This window comes from Pseudonaja textilis, chromosome 8, assembly GCF_049901715.1.
Source record: "Pseudonaja textilis isolate UNSWEBS1 chromosome 8, rPseTex1.2, whole genome shotgun sequence".
Lineage (NCBI taxonomy): Eukaryota > Metazoa > Chordata > Lepidosauria > Squamata > Elapidae > Pseudonaja > Pseudonaja textilis.
In genome coordinates this window covers 49,006,294-49,020,645 of record NC_141997.1, presented here as the reverse complement: position 1 = coordinate 49,020,645, position 14,352 = coordinate 49,006,294, and positions in this window count along the sequence as shown.

Below are 14,352 nucleotides of genomic sequence, written 5' to 3'. Positions count from 1 at the left end.
GGTCCAGCGCCAAGAATGGAGGCCTTTGTACTCTGGTGCTGGAGAAGACTCCTGAGACTCCCTTGGATGGCAAGGCGATCCAACTGGTCAGTCCTAGAGGTGATCAACCCTGACTGCTCTTTAGAAGGCCAGATCCTGAAGAAGAAACTCAAAGACTTTGGCCACCTCATGAGAAGGAAGGACTCACTGGAGAAAAGCCTAATGCTGGGAACGATGGAAGGCAAAAGAAGAAGAAAGGGACGACAGAGAAGGAGGTGGCTGGATGGAATCCCCGAAGCAGTTGGCATGAGCTTTATAAATGGACTCCAGAAGATGGTAGAGGACAGGAAGGCCTGTAGGAATGTTGTCCATGGGATCGTGATGGGTCAGATACCACTTCACAACTAACAACAACGAAAGGGGTGTTCATACTTTGTACATTAACATGTGTATATTTGTATTCCATTATCTTAGAAAAGACTTAGAAACGTATCATCCTATTGGTTCACAGTTGACAGATGGAGATGTAGCATTCAAGATAGCATTCAGCCACAATGTCATTTGCCTTCTTGAACTAATCACACAAACAGGACCAGATGTCTAAGTAGCCACGATGCTATTTGTTGCTAAGATGTTCACATTGGAGAATTACAGGCATAATCCAAGCAGAAGTCACTTTAAGACTTTAAGATGGATACTATGCAAATGGTGTCAGCTCTGGGGTTCTCTCAAGTGTTTCTGGAAACACACTGTCATACTTTCATCAAGGGGACTAGTGAAATCCCTTTGATTTAAGCACTCTTTTCATCAAATATCTTTGATGATAAGAATGTTGACTCTATTTCTCTATTTCTGTTTCTCCCTCAAGAGTGTTTCCATCTCTATCTTTATCTATCATCTCTCTCTTTCACTCTGTCTCCCTCTCCTCCTTCCTCTCTCAAGCATATGTAGCTGCAAGGAAGTTTGCTGCCTCTTACTTAAAAGGGAAAAAACATAAAAGAACCCCAGAAAACAGAATTTAAATGCACTTAAAATCATGCAGGTCAGTGGAGAGTTAGATGACTAATTACTACCAACCTGTCATTGAGGACCTGTATACTGCGCGAGTCAAAAAGAGGGCTGTGAAAATATTTACAGACCCCTCACATCCCGGACATAAACTGTTTCAACTCCTTCCCTCAAAATGATGCTATAGAACAACTAGATGCATACCAGAACAACTAGATACAAGGACAGTTTTTTTTCCCCGAACGCCATCACTCTGCTAAACAAATAATTCCCTCAATACTGTCCAACCATTTACTAAGTCTGCATTATTATTACTATTAATCTTCTCATTGTTCCTATCACCCATCTCCTCCCACTTGTGACTATATGACTGTAACTTTGTTGCTTGTATCCTAATGATTTATACTGACTGTTTCCTAGTATGATTTGATTGCTTATTGTACCCTATGACTATTATTAAGTGTTGTATGATGATTCTTGATAAATGTATCTTTTTCTTTTTATGTACACTGAGAGAATAGAATAGAATAACAGAGTTGGAAGGGACCTTGGATGTCTTCTAGTCCAACCCCCTGCTTAAGCAGGAGGCCCAAAGCCACTTCAGACAAATGGTTAGCCAACATCTTTTTAAAAAACTTCCAGTGTTTTGGAGCATTCACAACTTCTCGAGGCAAGTTGTTCCATTGTTCTAACTGTCAGGAAATTTCTCCTTAGTTCTGAGGTCCTTCTCTCCTTGATTAATTTCCACCCATTGCTTCTTATCCTGCCCTCAGGTGCTTTGGAGAGTAGCTTGACTCCCTCTTCATTGTGGCAGCCCCTGAGATACTGGAACACTGCTATCATGCCTCCCCTAGTCCTTCTTTTCATTAGACTAGACATACCCAGTTCCTGCATATGCACCAAGACAAATTCCTTTTGTGTCTAATAACACTTGGCCAATAAAAAATTCATTCATTCATTCATTCATTCATTCATTCATTCATTCATTCATTCATTCATCCATCAGAAAACCTACTTCCCAACTGTACTACAATGATACCGCAGAGGATAGCTCTTTCTTCATGTTTGGTCCATTCAGAAAAAGAAGAAAAAAATAAAAAAACCCTTTTGAGCTGCATGGTCCCTGATTAAAGAAAAATCAATGTGCATTCAATGTATAAAAGCCTAAAGCACTAAAGATATCTGTGCTAAGCTTGTGACCACAGGGACAGTGTTGGAAGGCACACTTAACTATCCAATCACTTTCATCCTGTCATGCTGTCATACACCTGAAAATCAAATGAGCCTCCCCACTGATTGGTAAAATATTGACTGAGTTGCTTGCTTGAGTAGCATGCCCAACCGTATTTTTTTCATCCCTCTCCAGCCCCAGGACTTCTGTTCTTTACTTTTCATAGCAACCAGAGTTGCTCATAACTGTTTTCCCTTGGATCATATTTTTCATTAGACCATCTGCATATCTATGTAGCTCGCCTGATGCCTTCTTTGCAAGATAAAAAGCAATAGCACTTAGACTTATATACCACTTTGTTGTGTTTTTACAGCTCTCTCTGAGCGGTTTAGAGTCATCATATTTTCCCCAACAATATGGACCCTTATTTTAGCAACCTTGAAAGGATGGAAAGCTAAGTCAACCTTGAGCCAATCAGGATTGAACTGCTGGCAGTGGACAGAGTCAGCCTGCAATACTGCATTCTAACCACTGTGCCACCATGGCAATAGAATAGGAATAGGAATAGAGTAGGTAGGGTAGAGTAGGGTAGAGTAGAACAGAACAGAACAGAACAGAAAAGCGCTTAGGCTCATATAGCACTTCATATTGCTTTATAGCCCTCTCTAAATAGTTTATAGAGTCAACCAATTGCCCCCAACAATCTGACCCCGGAAGGATAGAAGGCTGAGTCAACCTTGAAGCCGGTCAGGATCAAACTCCTGGCAGTGGGCAGAGTCAGCCTGCAATACTGCATTCTAACCACTGTGCCACCAGGGTAATTTTATTTCTGATAACTATATAAGCACAACCAGACAGAATGTATGGTCTGCTATCAGTGCCCATAAATGTCAGAATTATTGCATATGTATCCTGAGCAGAGGTGGTATTCAGCAGTTTTTGACCAGTTTTTGAGAACTGGTAGTGAAAATTTTGAGTAGTTTGGAAAACCAGCCAATGCCATCTCTGATTGGAGATTTTACAGTATCCTTTCTCTGCTACGCCCACCAAGCCATGGCCACAGAACCGGTAGTAAAAAGTTTGAATCCCACCACTGATCCTGAGGTCATTGAGCTGACATAGCTATGTAAATTCGAGGCAAGTGAGAAAATCGTGTCATTTGTGATCCAACATAATGCACATCTGTGGATCTTACATAGAAAGAAATTCTAGACACCACAAACTCACCTTTAAATTTTGTCTTACTATAACCATCTAATAATGCTGAAAGGAAACAGCTGGAAATATTAACAAATTCAGGATGTTACTTAATATTTAACTGGAGAATTTAATGAAAATTAGCATACATATGAGAAAGTTCCATAGTGATGAGACTTTGCTGGGGAATATTGTATTAAAAATATGTTAAATTTAATCATAAAGTTATGTGTTGGCTAAAGTTGAGTAGGAAAAAAAATATGTATTAAAGAAAGCTGCATAGGAAATGATATGCATTACAGCAATGTACAATAAAAACACATGAATTAAGGAAGCATCACATCAAAGCACTATGTCTTATAGAAGGCTGTGAGCAATAATCAGATTTATTTACAGTCCCTAAAATAGATCTCTAAGAATAATTAAGGATATTAAGGATAATTAAGGATATAAAGGATAATAATTGCAGATAATTAAGGATAACTAGAATATTGTTACATTAATGCAGGAAATAAATATGCATTCCACTTTATTCTCTGCATTAATATAACAATATTCTAGTTAACATATTTTTGGACTATACTGAACTGTCAGTATAGTTTTTTATTTCAGCCTGATTCCATAATAGTTTAAGCATTGAACAAGGGTTAAATTTCTGTTCAAAAAATACGTTGGCCTTAAAAAGCACGTAAAAAAAGTGCAAGTAGAAAAATAGAGACCCCTTTGGTGGGAAGGTAACATTTACCACATTAACATTTTTGAAGGGAAAAAAAAACGCACTTCTAAGAAGTAGTCCAACCAAGGGATTTGTAGGGGGAAAATGTACTAGGCTTATTAAGAAGATAAATCTCTTCTAAAATATCTGGGATACATTTGTAAGATGAACAAAGTGAAAGAGAAAGGGAAATCAATAAGCTTATGGCAGAAAAAGCACTTTTCAAATTTTGGTCTACATAAATAATGTAAATGCAAAGAACCATTAAGGGGAGCAGCGTGAATGGAAATGTAGGTAGGCACAACTATTTGTGTAAAATATGTGGAAGCTTACAATCCAGGTCAGGGTCTTATAGATTTGGGAGGGGAAAGGCAGGCCTTTTTTTAAGTCAGAAGCAAACTGTTGATTAGGTAAGCCAACGCTCACTGGTCTTGACCTTGGAGCTAAATTTATAACCCTGGTGAGCTCATCTTCTTACATTGGAAATGAAGAAGGAAGCTTTTTCTTATCTGCCTTTCTTAATGTTCCTTTGTTTAACATGCTGCCATGAAATTTTATGCCACTCCCTTCTGGTATAGTGGTATCCAAATGGTATTTATCTACAATAAGCTATGGGTTTATATCTCGTAACATGGCATAGCCCAATAGTTTGCAACCAGGTCAGAGCTATGAATCACCATTTCTACCCGAAAAATACAGTAAGGAACATACATATTTAGTTATTCATACATTAACGGCTGCCAGGGGTGGGATCCGACAGGGTTAACTACCGGTTCAGTGATTTACGAGGTTCGGTGATTTATGATGTGCTTCCCTCTGGGTGCGCCTGTAAATCGTCATCAGCACGCTACATGCAGAGAAGCAGCCTTTGAAAAAGTACTTTTTTCCTGCTTTTTTAACTGCAGCCGCGCCTCGCTCGGCAGCTGAAGTTGAAAAATCAGGAAATAAAGGTCAGATAAGAGCCCGGGTGGGTGGGCAGGTGGGCAAAAACATCAGCAGACCTAGAACCGGTTCTAGGTCTGCTGCTCTTCAGAGCTACCGGTTCTACAGAAGTGGACAGCACCGGTAGAAACTCATCCCTGATGGCTGCTAGAATTGCATCTGCATAAAATTGGAAGAGTGAAGAGATATCTACAGATAAAAATGTGATTAGGAAAATATTAGGATGTGCAGAAATGAATAGATTAATGTTGGCAATTAAGGAGAAAGAGCAAAATGAATATTATAGGGTATTGGAACAAAATAAAGAAGACATGTTAAAAGAGATAAGTAAACATTATGACCAATATGTTGAATATTAGTATTTTAATATTGTAGAATTAATATATGGATTGTTAGTTTTTGGATCCAAATTAGTATAAGGACCCAACAATATGGCTCCTCATTTTAACAACCTTGGAAGAATCGAAGGGTGAGTCAACCTTGAGCAGGTCAGGGTCAAACTCAAGGCAGTGGGAATGCAGAATGCAATACTGCTTTCTGACCACTGCTCCACAGTGGCTCTTGGTGACTCTATATTTCAAAAGCAAATATATATTCGTTTTTGAATCTTTTATATATGAAAGATATATTTATATATTCTGCTAAATTTCTGAAGTCTTAAATTACATGCGTGTGGCTCCTGAATTCTATCCCAGCTCCTCAGCTGCAGTCGGTTTCAGAGTTGTTCAGGTGTCATTTTTATCTGCCTTGAAAGATGCTGTTTGAGCTGAGTGAAAATGATATTTTTGCCCTGTATGCAACAAGGTAAAATGCTATTAATAATTCATCAGTTATCAAAGATGAAACCTAACAGATAGCATTTTATTGGAGAGCATTTCCTCACCATCCAGCATTGCTGGTCAAGATGCAAATTCAACCAAAACTTATTAATATGGATGGAAACCATAAATGCTCCCTGTTTTCTTTCTGCTTCTTAAAGAAGTGGAAATGGTGTGTCCCTGTTTGATGCCTGCCTGTTTAAGAATTATTATGACTGATTGCTAAATATAGACCCACCAAATGGTTTGGTGGAAATGTACAACCAGCCTTAGACTTAGACTGAGAATAACCTTATTGTCACTTCAAATGTACACTTATCGGCATACATTAAAATGAAACTTCATTGCAGACAGCTCTCAAAGGGTCACCACCTCCAATATACACTGCATAAACACGACAAAATAAACAAATACAAAGTAAATACAGCCTTCCATATTTGCTCTAAGAAATGTGTGCCTCAATAAAGGAGAATGTTTGTAGCTCAAGAGTTGAAATTAGGGGACTTTGGTACTCTCTGAGTTTGCTTGTTTTCCTGCAGACGTTTCATTATCCAACTAGGTAACATCTTCAATGCTAGAAGGGAGGGGGTTGTGGGGAGGATGAAGAGGAGGAGGAGGAAACAGAGAACTGCAGAGTCTTTCATGCTCTCTGGGCTTGGTTGTTTTCTTGTAGACATTTTATTACACAAACTTGGTAACATCATCAGTGCTACAAGGGAGGGGTTTGCGGGGAGGAGGAGGAAGAGGAGGAGGATGAAGAGGAGAAGAACTGTGGAGTCCTTGGTGCTTTCTGAGCTTGGTTGTTTACTTGCAGACATTTCATTATCCAACTAGGTAACATATTCAATGATAGAAGGAGGGGGTTGCAGAGAGGATGAAAAGGAGAAGGAGGAGGAGGAGGAGGAAACAGAGATCTGTAGAGTCTTTTGTGCTATCTGAGCTTGGTTGTTTTCTTGTAGACATTTTATTACACAAACTCAGTAACATCTTCAGTGCTATGGGGGTTGTGGGGAGGAGGAGGAGGAGAAGAAGGAAGAGGAGGATGAAGAGGAGGAGAAGAACTGTGGAGTCCTTGGTGCTCTCTGAGCTTGGTTGTTTACTTGTAGACATTTCATTACCCAAATTAGGTAACATTAACAACCCTGGTGATATTACCCAGGTTGGATAATGAAATTTCTGCAAGAAAACAACCAAGCTCAAAGGATAGCAAAGGCCCCTCAAATGTGAGCAAAATCCAGGGAAAAAGAAACCACCCTAACTTTGACTTTTGAGATTTCTTGGACCTAACCTGCCCTAACCCTTTCTTAAGACCCAACTGGATGGAATATGAGAATGGAAATCATGTGTCTTGTTTTCTCAAGTCCAAGGAGAACTATGAGGTCCTTCTTCATCCATCAGACCTCCAGTGCTATTTTTCATCAGGGTTCTTCAGATGTTCCCTTCTGAGATATATTCTCAGGGATTCTAGAAGTAAGGATTCCTTGGCCTTGTTTAATCCTGATTTAAACTCTGCCTCTCCATTTGAAAGATATATTTTTTTCAGGCTTGGCATCAGGGCGAGGGAGTGTTCTGACACCATAATGAGAATGAAAAGTAGAAAGCCAAAGGGTTATACAATCTTTTGAAGAGAAACCAAAGTTCCACACAATCAATAAATCAGTCACTTAAAGACTGAAATACTGACGTTCAGAGAGAAAGAAAGAGTTATCTGCTCTGTGGTGGGGCTGAGATTTGCACAAGATTTTCCAGAAGAGCTTGAGATCTATGCTTCTGTTTATAATCATAAACATTAGCATCGCTCAGATTTCTGAAGTTTTCTTCCATTTTTTCTGTAGTGAACCTTAACGAAAGTATTTTTGACATCAACGCAACAGCAAATATTTTGGAAAGTAAGCATGACACCGAGACCTAATTACTGAGTTATGAAAAAAAGCTCTCTAACAATCTTTCAGCCCCAAAGGAAATTTGTGAACCTGGGAAAATTTTATATATATATATATATATTTTTGCCAACTGTTTCCATTCAACAGTGGTCTCTCATTTTCATTATTCCATCTTTTCAAACTTATGCTAATAACACTGACAGTCTTCGTACATGAATTAAACAGAAACCAGCGTTTCATTGCAGCTCTATATTACAGTGCTTAATTTGCAGTGAATATAATTATCTTGGTGTTTTATCTAACCAAGTTCTGTTCAATATGGTTTTGCAAGTTAAATGTTACATTTCCAGAAACAGAGAGCCACTTATGCTGAATCCTTGCATTCTTGCATTAGATTCTTTCATGTCAGTGGTTAGTTCAGAAAAAAATAATATCCTAAGACATTACTGTCTAAGAATTACTGTGTAATTAATTTCCCAAGCTGTTTCTCTGTGTAACTGGATGTCATGCAATGCATCATCATTATTTCTTCTTCTTCTTCTTCTTCTTCTTCTTCTTCTTCTTCTTCTTCTTCTTCTTCTTCTTCTTCTTCTTCTTCTTCTTCTTCTTCTTCTTCTTCTTCTTCTTCTTCTTCTTCTTCTTCTTCTTCTTCCTCCTCCTCCTCCTCCTCCTCCTCTCCTCCTCCTCCTCCTCCTCCTCCTCCTCCTCCTCCTCCTCCTCCTCCTCCTCCTCTCCTCCTCCTCCTTCTTCTTCTTCTTCTTCTTCTTCTTCTTCTTCTTCTTCTTCTTCTTCTTCTTCTTCTTCTTCTTCTTCTTCTTCTTCTTCTTCTTCTTCTTTCCTCCCACTCCCCTCCTCCTCTCCACAAACTCCACTCCCTTCTAGAGATGATGATGTTCCATAGTTGAGTCATGAAACATCTGCAAGAAACCAACCAAGCTCAGAGAGCACCCAGGACCCCCACAGTCCTCCTTATCTTCATCTTCAATCCCTCCCCCTCTCCCCCCCCTCTTCTTCTTCTTCCTCCTATTTTTTCCTCCTTCCCTTTCCCATTTTTTTCTTGGAAAATTCTATTTTCCAATGGAATCAATAGGAATTTTGCCAGTGATCCCACTTCTTTTTTTTCTCGTTCGACAAATAACCAATTTCTACAGTCTGCGACCAACTTCAGATTACTTCATTTCAGAATAGACGTAACACTGCATACACCCAGGGAATAAGAGGGACTCCACGCTCACCTTTTTCTACACCTCACAATACTTCTTCTAAATAAATGTGATGAATTAAATTCCTAGCTATCAAGAGTTGCTGCTCGAAGAGGAGCCTGAGATATCTTGATGTGATCTATCTATCTATCTATCTATCTATCTATCTATCTATCTATCTATTTATCTATCTATCATCTATCTATCTATCTATCTATCTATCTATCTATCTATCTATCTATCTATCTATCTATCTATCTACACACACACACACACACACACACTTTCATACTTGAGAGTATGGGTGGAAATGAAATTCTTACCTTCTACAAGGGGTTTGAAAGGTTAGCCCATTAATAACCTCCATTAACCAAAACCTTGACTTCCCCAGGGTCATTGTGCGGGTCACATTCAGACAGTTATATCAGTTCAAGATGGGAATGCTCCTCATAAATTGCATTTCTATTTAATACTTCAGGTTAAGTTGTGTTGTGTGATGTGTCATCAGCTAAGCTTCCCAAACGTGAAATGGTCACCATCAAAATCAAACAGTGTGAAGGCTGAATTAAAGTGCCCTTCCTTCTGAAACGCATCTTGACTGGCTCTTAATTTGCTACATTCTTGTCTGACTGAATGCAGTCAATGCAATATTAAGTTAAGTGAAACCACACCACTGTGGACTTGCTAAGTTTCTCATTCATTATATACTGTTTTTTTATTGCCTCTAGTGATCCTTTCGGGGATATTAAGCATGAAAACATTGCAGGGTTTTAGCCAGAATATCAGCATTCTGGTTTTTTTAATTTCTTCCCTTCCCTTCCTTCTCCTCTCCTCCTACCTTTTCTTTCCTCTCCTCCCCTTCTATCTTTCCTTTCCTTTATTTCCCTTCCCTTCCTCTTTTCCTTTCCTTTCCTTTCCTTTCCTTTCCTTTCCTTTCCTTTCCTTTCCTTTCCTTTCCTTTCCTTTCCTTTCCTTTCCTTTTCTCTCCTCCCCTTCCCTTTCCTTCATTCATTTCATTTCCCTTCCTTTGTTGCTATTCAATACTGTAATTTTTGCACATTTTATGATCTCTTGAAAAGGTTACTGCTTACTGCTTAAAATATATATAGCACTTGCTCTAGGAAGTGATTAAATGATAGCCATTGGAGGAGGGGGTGAGGAAATTGGAAGGGTTTCCAGAAGCTTTTCACTGGAGGGCTCTTTTTTCTGTTTTTTATTGTTGTTGACATTTTTTTCTTAAAAAAAAACAACCCAAAGGTAGTCCTCAAGTTATGACCACAATTAAGCCTGACATTTATGTTGCCAAGCAAAATGTTTGTTCCACCCATTATAGAATAGAATAGAATAGAACAGAACAGAACAGAACAGAACAGAACAGAATAGAATAGAAGAGTGGAGAGGAGAGCAGAAGAGAAGAGAAGAGGAAAGGAGAGGAGAGGAGAAGAGAAGAGAAGAGAAGAGAAGAGAAGAGAAGAGAAGAGAAGAGAAGAGAAGAGAAGAGAAGAGAAGAGATTTCTTTATTGGCCAAGTGTGAATGGACACACAAGGAATTCGTCTTGTTGCAAATGCTCTCAGTATACATAAAAGAAAAGATAACATTAGTCAAGAGTCGAGAATCATCAAGTACAACACTTAATGATAGTCATAGGGTACAATAAGCAATCAAATCATACTAGGAAACAATCCATATAAATCGTAAGGATACAAGCGACAAAGTTACAGCCATACAGTCACAAGTGGGAGGGGATGGGTGATAAGGAGTGATGAGAAGATTAACAGTAATAGTAGTGCAGACTTTGTAAATAGTTGGACAGTGTTGAGGGAATTATTTGTTTAGCATTTGGGGAAAAAATCTGTCCTTGTGTCGAGTTGTTCTGGAATGCAGTGCTCTATAGCGTCGTTTCGAGGGAAGGAGTTGAAACGGTTTATGTCCAGGATGTGAGGGGTGTGTAGATATTTCCACAGCCCTCTTTTTGTCTCTTGCAACATAACATACACATTGAATGCAGGTTGGTGGTAATTGTTTTTTCTGTAGTCCTAATTACTCTCTTGAAGTCTGTGTGTCTATCCTGTTGGGTTACAGAACCAAACCAGAAAGTTATAGAAGTACAGATGATTTACAAATTTTCTTGCCACAGTTGTTAAGTGAACCATTGCATTTGTTACGTGAGTCACACACAGGTATTCAGCGGATCTGGATTCCCCGTGGAATCCTTTGCTTGCCAGAAGATCACAAAAGCGGAACACACTACTTTTGAAAACCTCATAAGTATGAGCCAGCTTCCAAGTGACTGAATGTTGACCACATATGCATGGGGAGGCTGCAACGGTTGTAAGTTTGAAAAATGATTGTAAGTCGCTTTTTTGCAGTGCTGTTGTAACTGTGATCAGACATTAAATGAAGTATTGCAAGTTGGACGCTATTTTTAATGCTGAGGGAGCATTTTCTATTAACTGTCACTAGAGGGCGCCAATTTTCCTGCTGTAAATAACATTTCACACATATTCCACTTTTCTTACCTTTCATTTCTCTCTCTTGTGAGGAAGCTGCGGTGTCTTCCCACTCACATTTATTGTCACACTTTCAATTCTCGGGATAGTCCATGCTGCTCCTCCCTAATTCCCATGGCATTAATTTCTGGTGTAACCTTCTTCTGTGCTTCTCATAGTGCAGCTCCTGGCTGATGTCACTTGCGATCATTCTCATCCTAGTAAGAATTTGGGAAGGTCTGCTAAGTCAAAGCGCCTGGTTTCAGCGAGAGAAAGGCCACAGCAAAATCAATCTACACACACACACACACACACACACACACACACACACACACACACACACACGGAGCGGAACATAAAGTAGATCACAAAATGTAAACATGGAAAAGCTGTAATATGTGTTCGCTAAAAAAAGAAAATGCATTTCTTGGAAACTCCAAAATGCACATTTGGCTATTGATCTGAGGAAGCCCAGTAAAGCATAGCTCCTCCTCTCCTCCTCCTCCTCTTTCTCCTCCTCCTCCTCCTCTCCCTTCTTTGTTTTCTCTGGGATTTTTACACGTCATTTGTTTAGAAGATGCAGGAATGTCCTAGGATTCATTACTCTCTAAAACTTCATGTTTCAATCATTCTAGTTAAACAGGACATAATTAAGCAGCTTCTTTCATTCATGGTCAGAGGATAGAGAAAATGATTGTCCCTTTCTCTGCAAAGAAAGGAAATAATGGGATTCTGAAACTAGAATTTTGAGTTAGGGTGGTTGACATTAGGCTATCTGAAGATGTAAAAAAGCAAGAAAACAAATACCATCATACACTAAGGAGACACGAATACCCAATGGAAGGAATATACTACAAATAGGCAGCCTTAATTCTCATGAATGAAGGCAAATGTATTATTCCATATACAGTATATAGAATAAGACATTTAACACTTTTATGATTTCCAGTATTTTTTTATCACTCTGGGGAGAATTTATATTATTAGCTAAGATGGAAGAGATAACATATTTGAACAGAGTGCTGGAGTTGAATTTGGAAAATAGCCTAGACATCATTAAACATGTTTTGCATAATATATCTTGTGGGATGATTAAAGGTTAAAAAAATTGTGAGCTGATTCCCAGCTCCTTAGAGGATAAATTATACACAATAATATGTACATTAAAAATAGGACTTGTATGTTGATGCTATTATGATATGACATCATAATCCTTGAACTAAGAAATAGATGATAGAAGATAGCTAGATAGCTAGATACTATATATATATATGTATGGTATTCAGCTTTGTTTGGGTATTTTCCCACGTCATTATAGTTGTGCTTTTAAAGTTGTATAATGACGTGGGAAAATAACTGGACAAAGCTGAATACCACATAGATAGCTAGACAGATAGCTAGATAGCTAGATAGATAGATAGATAGATAGATAGATAGATAGATAGATAGATATAGATGTAGATATAGATGATATAGATATAGATGATATAAATAGATATAGATATAGATATAGATATAGATATAGATATAGATATAGATATAGATATAGATATAGATATAGATATAGATATAGATGACCAGGGGTGGGATTCAAATTTTTTACAACCGGTTCTGTGGGCGTGGCTTAATTGGTGGGCATGGCTTGGTGATCATGTGACTGCATGGACGTGGCTTGGTCATGTTATTGGCTGGGCGTGGCCAACTCAATTTCATTCACATCGAGGCACGCATCTCCTTGCCTGGCCTCTCATGACTGTGGGGATGCTGCAACAGTCATGTGAAAAATGGCCATGTCACTTTTTTCAGTGCCATTATAACTTTGAATGGTCACTCCACACAAGCAAAGTACCAGCAAAGGAGGGGAAAAAAAAACTCCAGAGAGGTTCCTGAGACAGGAAGTCTAGTCCTGCCAAGAATGTAATAAGGGTTAACAGAGAGGCAGTTTCTGTAAGCAACACCAGAATGTTTCCTTCCTGCCTTCCTTACAGGATTAGGCCAGTAATTTCTTCTAACAACCAGTTCTCCAAACTGCTTAGAATGTTAACAACTGGTTCTAGTGAATAGGTGCGAACTGGTAGAATCCCACCTTGTATATGACAGATAGATGATAGTTAGTTAGTTAGTTAGTTAGTTAGTTAGTTAGTTAGTTAGATAGATGTAGACAAATCATCACCACTAAGTACACCTTTCTAATTTAGAACTGTCAAGACTTATCATCAAGGCCATAGTTTACAAACATCTACATAACATCTGCATAATTAAATTAAAAGCCATATTCCTCTCTAGCCAAGTTAAATAAATCTGATGGGAAAAAAGTATTTGAGGCTATAATTACCTTAAAGAATTAGGATGGTAAACTATTGGCAGGGAATCTAAGCTTTTCCCCTTCAGAAATATAGTTATCCCACAGAAGGTTTTCCATTTTAACACCTGTATAATTACATTGAGATTTAATGAAAGTCGAATAGATAACACATCTATTATTAAGTAGCTGCAGGAGTTACAGATTAGATATTTTACAGGGAAAAAAAAACAAGAAGAGTGTCATCTGAATGCATTGTACTTCTAAACCTCTGATTAGTGGAACAATACAAAATGGCATTTTTAAGTTGCATAAGTGAAGAGTGGGAAGTTATATAATAGATCTTGTGAGGATTCTAATTTTCCATTAAAATTGTTTCCTAAACTGAAATTTGAACAGGAGCATTAAGTGGGGGCAGGGGGTGTGCAATCAACATTAATATATCAATAAATGAGGATATTTGTAGTTCAGGGATGAATTGTGGAGTCCTTGATGCTCTCTGAGCTCTTTTGTTTTCTTGCAGACGTTTCATAACCCAACTAGATAACAAAATCAGTGCTCTAGTTATTACTATCTTGGATAATGAAACGTCTGCAAGAAAACCACCAAGCTCAGAGAGCATCAGGGACTCCACAGTTTGATAAA